Raw genomic sequence first — 19,296 nt, 5'->3', positions numbered from 1 at the left:
TTGGAGGATTGCATTGGGGGGGGGGGGGGGTCTCCTTTCTATGCTGTCATCTGCTCAGTTTCACATGGGAACCTGCCACTGGCGAGCTGTTGACCTTTACCTGGAACCATCCAGCTGTGTAAAAGGTCAGACATGATCGGAACCCCCCCATACAAGTTAGATGTCAACACCACTTACTGTACCTGAACCACAGCAGACATGTTGGACAAAATGATCTGATACATTTGTAGGTTAAATAATGTTTGTCTTGTATGTAAACCGCTTTGCATTGGAGCATGTGTGAGACCACCGGTTGTCTGTCAGAGTCCCCCGTGCAGTGAGGGGGGGGGTCTGTGTTGACATGGTCGATGTTGTTTATTTTGGCAATGTGCCATCAGGAGCGAAATGTAAAGTGATGCCACACCTTGAAGACAGCACATCGTAATCAGACATAATGAGGTAGTATGTATGGGTGAACATGCAAGATACTGACATTAAACTTTCATATCAAGGCGGGGGCCTCAAAGTAGTGTCCTGCCGGCCACATTTGGCCCGTGGGCCGTGTGTTTGAGACACATGCTAACTCGCAAACTAGAGAGCTAGCGACCTAAACGGTAGCCTTCAAGTTATTTCCTTTCAACTTAAATAGCCAAAAACGTACCACTTCCACACGGATAGGGAGGATAACTATTAACAGTTATTTAACCTTTAACATGAACATGAATCAAACGTAATCATTTTTTTCTGGGTACATGATACCATACAGCATCCATATCATATAACTTTGCGCCGGCCGCACTGACATTAAACTTTCATATCAAGGCGGGGGCCTCAAAGTAGCGTCCTGCCGGCCACATTTGGCCCGTGGGCCGTGTGTTTGAGACACATGCTAACTCGCAAACTAGAGAGCCAGCGACCTAAACGGTAGCCTTCAAGTTATTTCCTTTCAACTCAAATAGCCAAAAACTTACCACTTCCACACGGATAGGGAGGATAACTATTAACAGTTATTTAACCTTTAACATGAACATGAATCAAACGTAATCATTTTTTTCTGGGTACATGATACCATACAGCATCCATATCAAACTTTGCGCGGGCCGCATTAACATTAAACTTTCATATCAAGGCGGGGGCCTCAAATTAGTGTCCTGCGGGCCATATTTGGCCCGCGGGCCGCGTGTTTGACACCACTGACTTAAACGGTAGCCTTCAAGTTATTTCCTTTTAAACTTAAATTGTCAAAAACTTACCACTTCCACAGGGATAGGGAGGATAACTATTAACAGTTATTTAACCTTTAACATGAACATGAATCAAACGTAATCATTTTTTCTGGGTACATGATACCATACAGCATTCATATCGAACTTTGCGCGGGCCGCACTGACATTAAACTTTCATATCAAGGCGGGGGCCTCAAACTAGAGTCCACATTTGGCCCACGGGCCGCATGTTTGAGACCACTGACCTAACCGGTAGCCTTCAAGTTATTTCCTTTTAACTTAAATAGCCAAAAACGTACCACTTCCACACGGATAGGGAGGATAACTATTAACAGTTATTTAACCTTTAACATGAACATGAATCAAACGTCATAATCATTTCTGGGTACATGATACCATACAGCATCCATATTAAACTTTCATAGGCGGGCCTCAAACTAGTGTCCTGCGGGCCACATTTGGCCACACACACATTGGAACAACCCTGTGTGACTCAATATTATTACAAGCAAAGAAAATGTTTTATTTGTGCTGCTCATCTCATCCCACCACTCGAGACCAGGGGGCAGGAGTCGCGGAAATAAAGAACCCAGCTTGGAAGCAGATGAGTGTCAGATAAGCCAAGCCAAGAGGCAGCGACTCATGATGGAGACACTTTAGAGGGGGGGGAAGAGTTAGTAGGTGGAGGCCAGACAAGATTTTTTTTTTTTTTGTTTTCGGAACATGGCTGGCTTGTGAGGCGGCTCTTGGCGATAGGTCAAAATCAATCTTTCACAGTGTGTTCAAACCCAGACCGACATTTACTCAATAGGAACCAGATCAACAAGATCAGTACCAGACTTGGTACAAATAGGGAGAATATGTCTTTAATAAGCAACATTTATACATTGGGTTAATTAGCGGATACAATAAAAACTAGCCAATATCTACAGACCATACACACTATTCTCTCTGGTTATTTATTCATGTATAAGTTTATTTTTTTCCACCAGGTTCACTTTCAGACTGCTTTAGTAATTGGCACTATATTCTCCTGCATCGATTTCCCCTCCGACTGCACATTTGTCTGCAATATTGATGGAATACAAAGCTCTGAAAATGTAACAGATATTACGGTATACTTTATGTCGATTATCACGATCATGCTGTGAAGTGTAGTTCTTAATCAGAAATCACTCCACGCTCTTTATTGCTCTCTGGTTCTACCATATCTTACTTATTGTGTGGAAATATGGGCTAATAACTATAAAAGCAATATTCACTCGCTAAATGTACTGCAAAAAAGGCCAGTAAGGATAATTCATAATGCCGCCTACAGAGAATGTACTAACTCCTTATTTCTAAAATCACAAATACTTCAACTTGCTGATATAGTTCATCTTCAAACAGCTAAAATAATGCATAAGGCTAAAAATAAGCAATTAGCTAAAAATGTCATCCAATACTTCTCTACAAGAGAGGAGAAATATGATCTCAGGGAAGAAGTCGCCTCCTACTCCTACCTCCTACTTCGGTACGTGATAAAAATTTAATTTAATTTAATTTAATTTAAGTACATTTAATTTAATTTAATTTAAGTACATTTAATTAAAATTTTAATTTAAAATTTTAATTTAAAATTTTAATTTAAAATTTTAATTTAAAATTTTAATTTTTAATTTAATTTAATTTTATTTGTTCTTAAACTATATTATGGAAAGCAGGAAGTGAACAAATGTAACAGTTACTGATTGTAAAAGTACCAGATGGAGGGGTAGGATTTAATAAGCTTTGCTTCTTCCTACTCCTTTTGGACATGTGGAACTGGGAACTGATTATGGGATGCACTCAATTGGAATCTGATCTATACTAAAATAAATAAAAATAAAAAATAATTTAAAAAATAATTAAAAAGAACTTCAATTATATTAAGAAAACAGGAAGTGAACAAATGTAACTGGGAAAATAAATAAAAAATAAATAAATAAATAAAAATAAAAAAGAATTTAAAAAAATAATACAAAAAAACTTCAATTATATTAGGAAAGCAGGAAGTGAAAAAATGTAACTGGTAACTGATTATGGGATGCACTCAATTGTAATCTAATCTATACCAAAATAAATAAAAATAAAAAAATAATAAAAAATAATAATAATAAAAATAAAAAAAACTTAAATTATATTAGGAAAGCAGGAAGTGAACAAATGTAACAGTTAGTGATTGTAAAAGTACCAGATGGAGGGGTAGGATTTAATAAGCTTTGCTTCTTCCTACTCCTTTTGGACATGTGGAACTGGGAACTGATTATGGGATACACTCAATTGGAATCTGATGCAAGTTCAAATGAAATAAAACCGTAAAGAGATTATTGCAAATATTTGTGAATATGAGGTCAAAATATTAATATTACCATGCGATGATGTCAAGTTTACATTGTTCTTATTTCCTATCTTAATCCTGCTTGACTCATTAATCCTCGCCACATCCCCTCAAGTGGAATAAAAGGAGAGCTGAAACGTATCAAACGGAACAGTGAGTATTTTTTTATGCACAATCTGCATATCCATGACTGTATTAATGGGGGCCCCTGAAGGTGTTTGACCCCTTGCTTTGAAAACTGCTGTGTGGTACATCTCCTCCAGTGAGGAGCTGTCTGTATGTGCTGACCGGTGCAGCAAACCCCGCACATCCTCCTTTTGAGGAAACTCTCTGAGGAAATAAAAGACCTTTACTGCGGCCACTGTAAACCACTTGGCATGCATGACAACAGTAGATCAGAACAAAAGCATTCCTCGCTGGGGATGCATCAATCCGAGTTCAGTGGACACGCATGGCGAAGACCGCGTAGGGAAGGAAGACGTAGGGCAAAAGGACTCCGAGTCTTGAAGGGGTTTTCAGCACGGACATGGTGATCTTAAGAATCTCCTTGACGTACCCCTAAAGGTGGTTCAAGAAGTGGCAATGGATGCATCAAACGACTTGTTTTGTTTGTAGGTAAAGAGGTCATAAACTGAGAAAAAAAATATATTTTGATTAATGTTTTTGTGTCATTACCAGATTGTTGAGAACATGAGTTTTAAATAATACAGTAAACCTCGGATATATCGGATTCAATTGTTCCCACTGGTTTTGTCCGATATAAGCGAAATCCGTTATATGCGTATACCGGAAAATGTCCGTTTTACGCATATATGGGATTTATATCCGGTATATGCGTAAATGGGATTTTATCCGTTATAAAAAGGCACTTCCTTGACTATGTTTCCAATGTACCTGGACGCGCAGGCAACGCTGCAAACGCTGCAAATGACGTCGTATAGCGGCCTGTCACGATTCGGCGAATCGGAGCGCCACGATGCGGCCATCCGATATATGCGAGGGAAATTTCATGGAAATGCATTGGAACGGGACTGGAGATTTTGTCCGAAATAGGCGAAATCCGTTATAAAAAATCCGATATATGCAATGAATTTTTATTGGAAATGCATTACAGAAAAATCGGTTCTTTTTTATCTGTCCGTTGTAAGCGAATTTCCGATATATCCGAGGTTTACTGTATAATATAATATTACAATTTTAGATAAAACTGTCTTGTTTTCATTACTTTCCACTACTGTGCTGTGTTGTCGTATTGCAATCAACCCTAACAAAATATTAAGAAAATGTCTCGATTATGTTTACTTGGTCTATTTTAAAAGACAAAAAAATCAATAAAATGTCAGGTGAAAAACCATCAGGTATTATTATTATTTGCCCAATTAAAAAAAAAAAAAATGAGGTTCTCATTGGGAGTGACCAGGATAGATAGGATCAGGAACAAGGTACATTACATGTTAGAGGCCTTGGTGGGACAACATTGACAAGCAAGTCATTATTTTGTAAAATGGCACCAGATTTAAATTAAATTAAAGTAAATAAAATTAAGTTGAATTTAAATTAAATTAAATTAAATTAAATTAAATTAAATTAAATTAAATTAAATTAAATTAAATTAAATTAAATTAAATTAAATTAAATTAAATTAAATTAAATTAAATTAAATTAAATTAAATTAAATTAAATTAAATTAAATTAAATTAAAATCTGGTGCCATTTTACAAAATAATGACTTGCTTGTCAATGTTGTCCCACCAAGGCCTCTAACATGTAATGTACCTTGTTCCTGATCCTATCTATCCTGGTCACTCCCAATGAGAACCTCATTTTTTAAATTAAATTAAATTAAATTAAATTAAATTAAATTAAATTAAATTAAATTAAATTAAATTAAATTAAATTAAATTAAATTAAATTAAATTAAATTAAATTAAATTAAATTAAATTAAATTAAAAATAAATACATTTAGCGAGTGAAGATTGCTTTTTATAGTTATTATCCCATATTCCCAAACAATAAGTAAGATATGGTAGAACCAGAGAGCAATAAAGAGTGTGGAGTCATTTCTGATTGAGAACAAATTTTTTGCTTTGTTACTGAATACTGAAATATTTCTGTCCACCTTATGTTGTATATTTGTAATATGATGTTTCCAGCTCATATTTTCATTTATTGTGATCGCCAGAAATGTATTTTCGTTCACTCTTTCAATGTCTACACCGTCTATTTGTATTTGCTGGTACGTGTCCTTTCTGCTGATTTTAGTTTGGTCCAAAGAATTAATGAGGACCTTCAAATTTTAAATTAAAAAAACTTATATAAATGAATAAAGAAAGGCATATGCATACAGAATTTAACCTTTTTTTCATCCCCACCTCCACCGCAGGTACGCCCTCCAAGAGAACACAAGGTCAGACTCTACCTCATCACACAGCGAAAGGCTGCTACGAATGCTAATAAAGTTGGAGTCAATCAAATTGGAAAGTGGTCTTTTGGCAATTCGTGGCTTTAAAATTAAAAATCTTGTTGTGCATTCAGAGCGTCACTCCGACTCTCCTACACAGTCCAGGTCTTCTTCTGGGACTTGGGACTGAGACGCTCTTGTTGTTGTCCACTGAAGAAAGGACATTTGGACACATAGCCTCTGTAAAAACATCTATTATTATTTAGAACAGGGGTCTCAAACTCAATTTACTTGGGGGCCACTGGAGCTCGGGTCTGGGTGAGACTGGGCCGCATCAGGTTTTCAAAAAAAAAACAAAAAAAACGCATTTATTAAAAACAAAAACATTAAAAAAACGTTGCTTTGGTTCCGATTTTCTACAATAAAAGCTCTGATAAAACATTCCACTGTTCTCAAATATCTTGATTTTTATTTTTCTACACAAAATAAGATGAAAAATAAATAAACAAATCAAGAATAAAGAAAATCAATCAGTAATAAATAAATATAATAATGATAATAAAACACCAAATAATAAAAACTTAAGAAAGCACATATAGTTGGTGGGTAGACAAATTATTTTTTTCATATTAAAATGAACAAAGCATTATTAGAGCCCTGTAGACATGACAAAACACGACTATAGTCACATTTATACTCTTTTTATTTACAACATATTGCGCAACTGCAGGGTCTTGAGACACATGCTAACTCGCAAACTAGAGAGCTAGCCACCTAAACGGTAGCCTTCGAGTTATTTCCTTTCAACTTAAATAGCCCAAAACTTACCACTTCCACACGGATAGGGAGGATAACTATTAACAGTTATTTAACCTTTAAAATGAACATGAATCAAACAGTAATAATTTTTTCTGGGTACATGATACCATACAGCATCCATATCAAACTAACATTAAACTTTCATATCAAGGCGGGGGCCTCAAACTAGTGTCCTGCGGGCCACATTTGGCCCGCGGGCCGCGTGTTTGAGACCACTGACCTAACCGGTAGCCTTCAAGTTATTTCCTTTCAACTTAAATAGCCAAAAACTTACCACTTCCACACGGATAGGGAGGATAACTATTAACAGTTATTTAACCTTTAACATGAACATGAATCAAACGTAATAATTTTTTCTGGGTACATGATACCATACAGCATCCATATCAAACTTTGCGCGGGCCGCACTAACATTAAACTTTCATATCAAGGCGGGGGGCGTCAAACTAGCGTCCTGCGGGCCACATTTGGCCCGCGTGTTTGAAACCCCTGACCTAAACGGTAGCCTTCAAGTTATTTCCTTTCAACTTAATTAGCCAAAAACGTACCACTTCCACACGGATAGGGAGGATAACTATTAACAGTTATTTAACCTTTAACATGAACATGAATCAAACAGTAATAATTTTTTCTGGGTACATGATACCATACAGCATCCATATCAAACTTAACATTAAACTTTCATATCAAGGCGGGGGGCCTCAAACTAGTGTCCTGCGGGCCACATTTGGCCCGCGGGCCGCGTGTTTGAGACCCCTGACCTAAACGGTAGCCTTCAAGTTATTTCCTTTCAACTTAAATAGCCAAAAACTTACCACTTCCACACGGATAGGGAGGATAACTATTAACAGTTATTTAACCTTTAACATGAACATTAATCAAACGTAATAATCATTTCTGGGTACATGATACCATACAGCATCCATATTAAACTTTCATAGGCGGGCCTCAAACTAGTGTCCTGCGGGCCACATTTGGCCCGCGGGCCGCGTGTTTGAGACCCCTGATTTAGAAGGATGATGTGCATGTAGCGTTCCTCAGTTGTAAAGTATTGGTGTATATAAATATTACTATTGGTCAGTGTATCACCCGATATGAACACATATGTGCTCTTTGCGCTGTGGCATATTATTAATCGTATTTTTTTAGGGGGGGGGGGATTAGTAACAAAAACCGTCTTAAAGATGTGATCCCTCGGAGGGGGTGCTGGATACTGCTTGTGTTACTGTCAGCTCGGCTTCGGAGGCACACTTGTTGTAACATGACACAACGAGGAGCACCCAATGAATACCACTGAATACTTTTGGCGACGTACTGCAGTCTAGCAGAGAAATCTCGTTTAGAAACTGCATTTTAATTAACTTATTTGAACAAAAAGGAAGACTGCGTGATGGCACTCAAAGTGGCTTTTACTGCCGTAGAAATTAATTATAAATTACATAATGTCCTTCAGAGTCAAAACATCAAAAAATTATACTATAAAGCTCTTACCTTAATGCATTAAAGGGGACTTATTATGATGCTCATTTTTTGGCCTTTTTTGGACTCCTATAGAGCAGTGACACACAATAACCAGCAAAGAAAGCATTCTAGTTCTTCCGGAATCTGCACCTATTCAGCTGTATTTCTTTTGGCCAAAAAATAAAAACATAAACATTTTTTTTCTGTGCATTCTAATGCGAGAAAATGACTTAATATGAGCTAGCTAACAACAGATGACGGATGGAAAAATTTGAAAAAAATTAAAATATATATTTTAATTTCTTTCAAATTTTTTCAAACCCAAAACCCCAAAAAATCAAAAAACATAACAAACATTTTTTTTCTGTGCATTCCAATGCGAGAAAATGACTTAATATGAGCTAGCTAACAACAGATGACAGATGGAAAAATTTGAAAATAATTAAAATATATATTTTAATTTTTTTCAAATTTTTTCATTTTTTTCATGATTCAACTTTCTCCTTGCTGCATGAAGTTCATGACGTGAAAAAAAAAAAGAAAAAAACAAACTTTTTTTTCTGTGCATTCTAATGCGAGAAAATGACTTAATATGAGCTAGCTAACAACAGATGTCATGGGAAATATATACTAGCCCTCACAAAAAAATGTCAACATTTACATAACTGACTTGTTATTATTGTAGCAGCTAACACGAAAAACTGTTTTTATCTCGCAGACTAACGTGAAAAAATTTGAAAAAAATTTAAAAAATATATTTTACTGCTAAACTGAGCTGTAGTGGTTTTAAGTATGCTTTGCAAACGTTTGGTCACAGTTGATAAGCGGTGTGTTGGATTCTGAATCCGATCAGGAAGTGGAAGTTTCTCAAGAAAAAAAATACGAGAATTTAGAGTGGTTACTCACCCCCCCCCCCCCCCCCCCCCCACATTCTAATGCGAGAAAATGACTTAATATGAGCTAGCTAACAACAGATGCGATGAGAACTAGCCAGCCAAAAAATAGCCAAAAAAAAAAAAAACATAAACATTTTTTTTTCTGTGCATTCTAATGCGAGAAAATGACTTAATATGAGCTAGCTAACAACGGATGGAAAACATAACAAAAAAATTTTTTCTGTGCATTCTAATGTGAGAAAATGACTTAATATAAGCTAGCTAACAACAGATGGAAAACATAACAAAAAAATGTTTTCTGTGCATTCTAATGCGAGAAAATGACTTAATATGAGCTAGCTAACAACGGATGGAAAACATAACAAAAAAAATTTTTTTGTGCATTCTAATGCGAGAAAATGACTTAATATGAGCTAGCTAACAACGGATGGAAAACATAACAAAAAAATTTTTTTTGTGCATTCTAATGCGAGAAAATGACTTAATATGAGTTAGCTAACAACAGATGGAAAACATAACAAAAAATGTTTTTCTGTGCATTCTAATGCGAGAAAATGACTTAATATGAGCTAGCTAACAACGGATGGAAAACATAACAAAAAAAATTTTTTGTGCATTCTAATGCGAGAAAATGACTTAATATGAGCTAGCTAACAACAGATGGAACACATAACAAAAAAAATTTTCTGTGTATTCTAATGTGAGAAAATGACTTAATATGAGCTAGCTAACAACAGATGTGATGGGAACTAGCCAGCCAAAAAATAGCCAAAAAAAAACAAAAAACATAAACATTTTTTTTTCTGTGCATTCTAATGCGAGAAAATGACTTCATATGAGCTAGCTAAGTTTCTCAAGAAAAAAAAATACGTCTCTGAATGGTAACTAGCTTTAGCATTTTAGCGTCGGTAACGTGTTATGTGTTTTGCTGGACTACCAGTATGTAAAAAAAAAAAATCGTGTAGAGCCGCCAATTATGGAATTACCTGCATACCCCACTTCCTGTATGCTATTATGCTACACAAACAAGCGCTTTTGATTCAAGATTAACACAAAATAAAGAAAGTTAGCACACCGATAAACGGTTACGTCGGGCTTCAGCAAGTTTGTCGGCTAGTCCAGCTGCATAGTGGACTATGTTCACTAAACAGTCCGGTGTAAAATTCCGTTGACAGATTAAAATTTATTTATTTTTGCTGGTCGGGAATCGGGAACTCCAACCACTTGTATTTTGTATTTTGAAATTTCCCTGACAAACGTGTTAGGTGTTTTTTACGCAAAACGTGAAATGAATAATTGCATAATTATAAGCAGTAAGCGCATGTGCTTTGGGCTTGCCTCGCATCCAAACGAGGCAGATATGAAAACAAGTAGAGGTTCCACTTAAAAGGACATAATCAAAGACAAGAAGATAAAAGTGCATACACAAACATCGGCGAGTGAGCAGTAACGCGCTAACCCTTGAGCCAAACAACCAAAGCAGAGTCAAAAATATCAAATGAAAGAATAGTCCGGGTGTGTGTTTGTGTGTTTGTGTGTGTTTGTGTCAGAGAGAACGACACACACCTCGTTAAACCGAGATTCCCATTCCGTCATGTCGCAACCTTTGGGACAACATTTGCTCTTCACCTTTCCTGACCACACAAACAAGCCCCCCGTGGGGAGCAGAAGGGAACACCCGCCCACCAAAAAGAACCTAATTAAGCCGGGCCAATGGCCACGGACGGTGATTACTGTGTAGTTCAGGGGTCGGCAACCTTTACTATGCAAAGAGCCATTTTACCCCCTTGCCCACTAAAGAAAACTAGCCTGGAGCCGCAAATGAACTGAATCGCATCCTGTCTGCTCATCCAATCACCAGTCAGAACTCAGTCAGGATGCATTCATGGTCTCACACAAAGTTGGATTTTTTTCAACTCATTACAAAGACGTGCATTTTCCACACTCGGGTGTTTAAAAAATATTGCAAATGGAGCCACAACAAAGAGGCTGAAGAGCCACATGCAGCTCTGGAGCCGCAGGTTGCTGACCCCTGGTGTAGTTGTTTCTAATGAAGAAGAAAGCCGCCGCCACTGTGTGTGTGTGTGTATGTTGTCAACGTGTGGCGGTCAGCTTCACGGAGCTGTCGGCCGTAATGAGACCGCCATGACATCGCCGAAGCAACACTCTTTTTTTTTTTTTTATAACCGCAGAAACTACGGTGGGGTAAATAGAAAATCATCACATTAAATTGCTTTTTTTTGATAAAGACTTTTTTACGCTAAGAATGTTCACGTAACTCCTTTTCTCGGCGGATTGATACACATATGCTAGCTCTGACAACAACAACAACAAAAAAAATGAAATAAAATAAAATAAAATAAAATAAAATAAAAAAGACATGTGGAACTGTGAACTAATTATTTGATCATTCAATTGTAATCTGATCCATACCAAAATAAAATAATAATAATAATAATTTTAAAAAATAATTTTAAAAATTTAATTATATTAGGAAAGCAGGAGGTGAACAAATGTAATAGTTACAGATTGGATACCAGTTGGAGGGGTAGGATTTAATAAGCTTTGCTTCTTCCTACTCCTTTTGGACATGTGGAACTGGGAACTGATTATGGGATGCACTCAATTGGAATCTGATGCATACCAAAATAAAAATTAAAAAAAATAAAATTAAAATAAAAAAAAATATAAAAAAAATAATTTTAAAAAATAAATTATATTAGGAACTATATATATGTATATATATATATATATATATATATATATATATATATATATATATATATGTGTATATTAGGGGGAAAAACCCAACAAACCTTAAACTGTATTATGGAAAGCAGGAAGTGAACAAATGTAACAGTTACTGATTGTAAAAGTACCAGATGGAGGGGTAGGATTTAATAAGCTTTGCTTCTTCCTACTCCTTTTGGACATGTGGAACTGGGAACTGATTATGGGATGCACTCAATTGGAATCTGATGCATGTTCAAATGAAATAAAACCATTACCATTACCATTACCATTAACTAGAACTGTGCCTGTGGTCTTCCATTTCCTGACCATGTTCCCCAGAGCGGAACCTGACAGCTGAAATCTCTGAGCTAGCTTTTTGTATCCTTCTCCTACACCATGATGTTGAACAATGTTTGCTTTCAGGTTATTTGACAGTTGTTTTGAGGCGACCATAGTGCTTTTGGCCGCCTTAAATACCCTTTCTTATGGTTGGCTTCACTTATGTAAGCAGGCCGAGGGTCGGGTGCAAATGCATGAAATAGGAAGGAAAAAAACTGTGATATTAATTATCAACCACTTTATTAATTTGCTAATAATTACAACAGTAACACTTGTCCCTTTTAACTCCCACTCCCCTTGGCCGAGAGGGCGACATGCAGGGATATTGTCTTGCTCCTGGCTGCTCATTGTGGTGCTCAGCCATCCTTGTTGTGTAGTCAAGGGAATGGAGGGAGGGTGTGGGTCACACAGAGGCTGGGTAAACAGTGGTTGTGCAAAATGTTTTTTTTTTTTCTTCCATGGGCTCTGTATACCCGGGTAATGGAGGCAGTAATGGAGTTTACTCAGTCTCAGGTAATCTCCGAGCTGTGAACCCAGCAGCTGCTGCTGTTCTTCTCCGCCACAGTGCTCAATTCCACAGTAGGTGCTCGTCACCCATGCTGTCCCCGCATGTGTGCCTGTTTTCTGGAAGATGTGTCATAAAAAAAATGGGACACACATCCAAAATGAGGTGTGTGTGTGTGTGTGTGGTAGGAGCCTGCTAAGAAAAATAAATGTGTTTGGATGTTCTAGGCCACCTTTGGGAGGGGGGGATGGTGGCTAGGAATGAACTTATGTGGACCGATTTCCCAGATACAGTTTCTTTATGTGGGTTACACACATTTAGAGTGGTTACTCATCCCCCCCGGGCCTCCACACACAACACACAGTGATGGGAAATAGCCAGCCAAAAAATAGCCAAAAAAAAAAAAACATAAAAAATCATTTTTGTGACTTAAAATGACTTAATATGAGCTAGCTAACAGATGCGATGGGAAATAGCCAGCCAAAAAAATAGCCAAAAAATATATATATAACATTTTTTTTCTGTGCATTCTAATGCGAGAAAATGACTTAATATGAGCTAGCTAACAACAGATGGAAAACATAACAATTTTTTTTTCCTGTGCATTCTAATGCGAGAAAATGACTTAATATGAGCTAGCTAACAACAGATGGAAAACATAACAAAAAAAAAATTTCTGTGCATTCTAATGCGAGAAAATGACTTAATATGAGCTAGCTAACAACAGATGGAAAACATAACAAAAAAAATGTTTTCTGTGCATTCTAATGCAAGAAAATGACTTAATATGAGCTAGCTAACAACAGGTGGAAAACATAACAAAAAATTGTTTTCTGTGCATTCTAATGCGAGAAAATGACTTAATATGAGCTAGCTAACAACGGATGGAAAACATAACAAAAAAATTTTTTTTGTGCATTCTAATGCAAGAAAATGACTTAATATGAGCTAGCTAACAACAGATGGAAAACATAACAAAAAAAATTCTGTGCATTCTAATGCGAGAAAATGACTTAATATGAGCTAGCTAACAACAAATGGAAAACATAACAAAAACATTGTTTTCTGTGCATTCTAATGCGAGAAAATGACTTAATATGAGCTAGCTAACAACAGATGGAAAACATAACAAAAAAAAATTCTGTGCATTCTAATGCGAGAAAATGACTTAATATGAGCTAGCTAACAACGGATGGAAAGCATAACAAAAAAATTGTTTTCTGTGCATTCTAATGCGAGAAAATGACTTAATATGAGCTAGCTAACAACAGATGGAAAACATAACAAAAAAAAATTTCTGTGCATTCTAATGCGAGAAAATGACTTAATATGAGCTAGCTAACAACGGATGGAAAACATAACAAAAATTTTTTTTTGTGCATTCTAATGCGAGAAAATGACTTAATATGAGCTAGCTAACAACAGATGGAAAACATAACAAAAAAACATTTTCTGTGCATTCTAATGCGAGAAAATGACTTAATATGAGCTAGCTAACAACGGATGGAAAACATAACAAAAAAAAAATTCTGTGCATTCTAATGCGAGAAAATGACGTAATATGAGCTAGCTAACAACGGTGGAAAACATAACGAAAAAATTTTTTTTTGTGCATTCTAATGCGAGAAAATGACTTAATATGAGCTAGCTAACAACAGGTGGAAAACATAACAAAAAAATTTTTTTTTGTGCATTCTAATGCGAGAAAATGACTTAATATGAGCTAGCTAACAACGGATGGAAAACATAACAAAAAATTGTTTTCTGTGCATTCTAATGCGAGAAAATGACTTAATATGAGCTAGCTAACAACAGATGGAAAACATAACAAAAAAATTGTTTTCTGTGCATTGTAATGCGAGAAAATGACTTAATATGAGCTAGCTAACAACAGATGGAAAACATAACAAAAAAAATTTTCTGTGCATTCTAATGCGAGAAAATGACTTAATATGAGCTAGCTAACAACAGATGTCATGGGAAATATATAGCCCTCACAAAAAAAATGAAATAGCCATCACCTTTTATAGAACGCGTGCTTGTTATTTATATGTATTTATCTGCTGGTGTTCTTTTTTCTTATCCACTCTGTCAAGGTCTCCTTGTCACTCACTCATTCATTCAGTCGTTCATTTATTTATTCCCCCCTTTTTTCCTGTACCGTAATACACAGCGACGGGAAGTGGCAAATGAAAAATAGATCGCCTTGGATACAACACGTATTTCTTCAGTTTTTTTGTATTTGTTTCATTTTCTCTGTCTCTCACTCGCTCGCCGGATAGGAGCTTTGACATTATCCCCATGAAGGCCAGGGGGCTTATTGTGAGAAGAGTAGGAAAGAAGAAGTTAGTGAGAGACGTACAAAAGAGTTAGTGGAACAAAAGGTCACGCTGAAACTTACGGTACATACTTTATCGGAATGCCTGGTGGATTTTTCTCATGCAAATGTTTTATTTTTAGACGAATGGGAACGGCCGTATGACTTAAGTTCCTTTCACTATTAATGGAATTAGATTAAAATTAGATTAAATGAAAAAAAATAAAAAAAATAAAAATAAAAATAATAATAGTTAGCATAAACTGATTTTCAAAATAAAATAATATAATAACAAAAAAGAAAAAAATTACATTAAATGTTATTTTTGCTCTGGATTAGCCTGCTGCTGTGTTTAAGGAACAGATGAGTTCCATTCACTATTAATGGAATTAGATTAAAATTAGATTAAATGAAAAAAAATAAAAAATAAAAATAATAATAATAATAGTTAGCATAAACTGATTTTGAAAATAAAATAATATAATAACAAAAAAGAAAAAAATTACATTAAATGTTATTTTTGCTCTGGATTAGCCTGCTGCTGTGTTTAAGGAACAGATGACGTGGCCTCTGGTGCGCATTTAAAGGCAATGAGAGGCGTTTGTTTGATCGGTTAAGATGACACTCGGCTGTGTTAAACCCTCTCGCGCCTTCTCTCCTACTTTTTTGAGGGAGGGAGGGAGGGAGGGAGGCGTGGGTGCGCGGCGCTGCGCCGGACTGCGCTGCTCACAAAAATTGCAGAGCTGGAAAATTGAAACTCATTTTGATTTATTGTGTGGTTAATTGATTTATTGATGATCATGACGGGCCAACCGATACCGACAGATTCTGCGAGTAACTGCTACAACATGTCTTTCTTTTCCTTTACTAACATATAATATAATAATTAATTAATTAATTAATAATAAATAATTATAATAATAATTGCCAGGAAGCACAAATCAAAGGAAATAAAAGTGGAATTGGTGCAGATTCTGCAAAATCTAAAAACTTTTCTGTGTGGGTTATTGTGTGGAGCTGCTCTATAGGAACCACAACATTAATACAAAAGGGTTGGAAAATGAGCATAATACTGTAGGTCCCCTTTCAATTGCTCTGTGTTAACACTTTTGATGCAACTAATCAGTAATACTCTCTTAGTACTTTTTTACCTCCCTCTAATACTCAATGCATTGCTCCCTGCTGTCAATCATTTCTCACCGCCGGTTCTCGTTCCTCATTGAATTGCATCTACCTCCCTCACGTTCCTCTGTGGGACTTGTAAGAGCAAAGTGGGAGCAAGAGCACAAGGACGTCAGCTGTAATTACCTTATTTGTTGCAATCATAAGCTACTTAGTATTTACAAGGCGAATCTTTCCAATCATAATCATATCTTCGACCTTTGTTACCTCATTCATATTACCACTACACATCCTGCAGGCCCGCGCAAGTTTGATATGGATGCTGTATGGTATCATGTACCCAGAAAAAATTATTACGTTTGATTCATGTTCATGTTAAAGGTTAAATAACTGTTAATAGTTATCCTCCCTATCCATGTGGAAGTGGTAAGTTTTTGGCTATTTAAGTTGAAAGGAAATAACTTGAAGGCTACCGTTTAGGTCGCTAGCTCTCTAGTTTGCGAGTTAGCATGTGTCTCAAACACACGGCCCGCGGGCCAAATGTGGCCCGCAGGACACTAGTTTGAGTCCCCAGCTTTGATATGAAAGTTTAATGTCAGTGCGGCCCGCGCAAGTTTGATATGGATGCTGTATGGTATCATGTACCCAGAAAAAATGATTACGTTTGATTCATGTTCATGTTAAAGGTTAAATAACTGTTAATAGTTATCCCCCCTATCCGTGTGGAAGTGGTAAGTTTTTGGCTAATTAAGTTGAAAGGAAATAACTTGACGGCTACCGTTTAGGTCAGGGGTCTCAAACATGCGGCCCGCGGGCCAAATGTGGCCCGCAGGACACTAGTTTGAGGCCCCCGCCTTGATATGAAAGTTTAATGTTAGTGCGGCCCGCGCAAGTTTGATATGGATGCTGTATGGTATCATGTACCCAGAAAAAAATTATTACGTTTGATTCATGTTCATGTTAAAGGTTAAATAACTGTTAATAGTTATCCTCCCTATGCGTGTGGAAGTGGTAAGTTTTTGGCTATTTAAGTTGAAAGGAAATAACTTGAAGGCTACCGTTTAGGTCGCTAGCTCTCTAGTTTGCGAGTTAGCATGAGTTAGCATGAGTTAGCATGAGTTAGCATGTTCATTTTAATGTGAAAAAAATCATTTGTCGACCCACCAACTATATGTGCTTTCTTAAGTTTTTATTATTTGCCCTTTTATTATTATTATTATATTTACTTATTACTGATTGATTGATTCTTTATTCTTGATTTGTTTATTTATTTTTCATCTTATTTTGTGTAGAAAAATAAAAAATTAAGTTATTTGAGAACAGTGGAATGTTTTATCAGAGCTTTTCTTGTAGAAAATTGGAACCAAAGCGACGTTTTTTTAATTTTTTTGTTTTTAATAAATGCATTATTTTTGTTTTGTTTTTTTTTTAAACCTGATGCGGCCCAGTCTCACCCAGTGGCCCCCAAGTAAATTGAGTTTGAGACCCCTGCTTTAAGGGCTGCACGGTGCTCGAGTGGTTAGCACGGTGGCCTCACAGCTAGGAGACCCGAGTTCAATTCCACTCTCGGTTATCTCTGTGTGGAGTTTGCATGTTCTCCCCGTATTCCGGTTTCCTCCAACATTCCAAAAAAAAAAAACATGCTAGGTTAATTAGCGACTCCAAATTGTCCATAGGTATGAATGTGAGTGTGAATGGTTGTTTGTCTATATGTGCCCTGCGATTGGCTGGCCACCAGCCTCTCGCCTGATGACAGCTGGGATAGGCTCCAGCACGGATAAGCGGTATAAATGAATGGCTTGGTGCCGATGTTGCCCACTAGACTGAGCCTAGACTGGGTTTTAACTGGCAGACTATTGAATAAAAAAATAAAATTATATAAAAATAAAATTACACAGCCAAGAAAAACACCAACTTCATCTTAAAACCAACAAAAAAAATAAGGAATCTGATATTTAAAATCTTGGAGATGTGCCCCTTCACTATGGTGGGTTCATGTATTTGTGCAATAAATGAAACAATTGCAATTATTTGTATTTTTAGCAATATTGCTATCATATTAAAATGTATTTTAATAACTGGAAATGTTCACAAGTGGTCATTTTTTTTCCCCGCAAATAGATGTGCGGCTCTGCCACATTGATGATGCCCATACCTGTTGGTGCGGTGAGGTCTGCTTCTCTTCAGCTGATCTCCCTCCTCATCGCCAGTCCGCTATCCGAGACAAGACCAAGGCTCGCATCCCGACCCCCTCATCCGCTATTTACCACGGCTGCTGGGCTTCTATGTGTATACTTGGACGGCAAAGTTCCACCCCAAACATCCACTTCCACAGTCGAGCTGCGGGGACTCCTTGTCAACAGGGATTCCCGTCACGGAGGTCTGCGCAGTCTTCCCCGGAAAAGGGTCCGCGCAAAGTTCCGCTCCTCTTTTCCACTTTGGATGGATTCAAGGAAACTTAGTTGCAGGGACAAGGAAACATGATGAAGAAATCCATGTTAAGGTTTTTGTCGCGGCGAGAATCCTTTATCCTCCCGGATGACGAGGACGCGTCGGGACAGATGTGCGCTGCTGTTGGAGTCAGACGGACTGTTAGTGCGCAACCGGACTGCCCTCCTGCAGGATCAACAGCGGGACTATGTGGCAGCTGCGAAAGGGGAGCAGCGCCCTCTAGCGGTTGAATGCTGAAATAACTGTTCAGAATACACTAAAGCAGGGGTCTCAAACTCAATTTATTTAGGGGCCACTGGAGCTAGGGTCTGGGTGAAAAAAAAATATATATATATATTAAAAATAAAAATATAATAAAAATATTAATAAATATTAATTCTTTTAAATATTAATAAATATATATAATATAATAGTCTTCAATGCTTCTGCTATACCCTCCACTTTTTCAGTGCTTTGGTTCACTGAATAAAACATTCAATTATTATAAATTATTATAAATTATGATAAATTATTTTTTATTTATTATTAAATTATTAAATAAATGTTCAATGTTAATTTTTATTTTTCAACACAAAATAAGATGGAAAAATAAATAAGAAAATCAAAAAACAAATGAAACAAATTAACAAATTCAACTTTCATATCAAGGCGGGGGCCTCAAACTCACGGCCCGCGGGCCGCCCCTGC

The 19,296-nt window shown here is 36.6% G+C and overlaps 1 protein-coding gene across 1 annotated transcript in view; it reads right to left on the bottom strand.

The window, feature by feature from the left end:
• Positions 1-18,849, bottom strand: part of LOC131137266 (chemokine-like protein TAFA-2) — a 73,706-nt gene extending 54,857 nt beyond the window's left edge. Inside the window, exon 1 of the mRNA XM_058084988.1 lies at positions 18,314-18,849. The gene's annotated coding sequence lies outside the window, so the exon portion shown is untranslated. The remainder of the gene's footprint in view (positions 1-18,313) is intronic.
• Positions 18,850-19,296: the final 447 nt, after the last annotated feature.

This window comes from Doryrhamphus excisus, chromosome 10 (genome assembly GCF_030265055.1).
Source record: "Doryrhamphus excisus isolate RoL2022-K1 chromosome 10, RoL_Dexc_1.0, whole genome shotgun sequence".
In the NCBI taxonomy this organism is placed as follows: domain Eukaryota; kingdom Metazoa; phylum Chordata; class Actinopteri; order Syngnathiformes; family Syngnathidae; genus Doryrhamphus; species Doryrhamphus excisus.
Note: the sequence above shows the minus strand (reverse complement) of the source record. Positions and strands in the feature narration are given on the sequence as shown.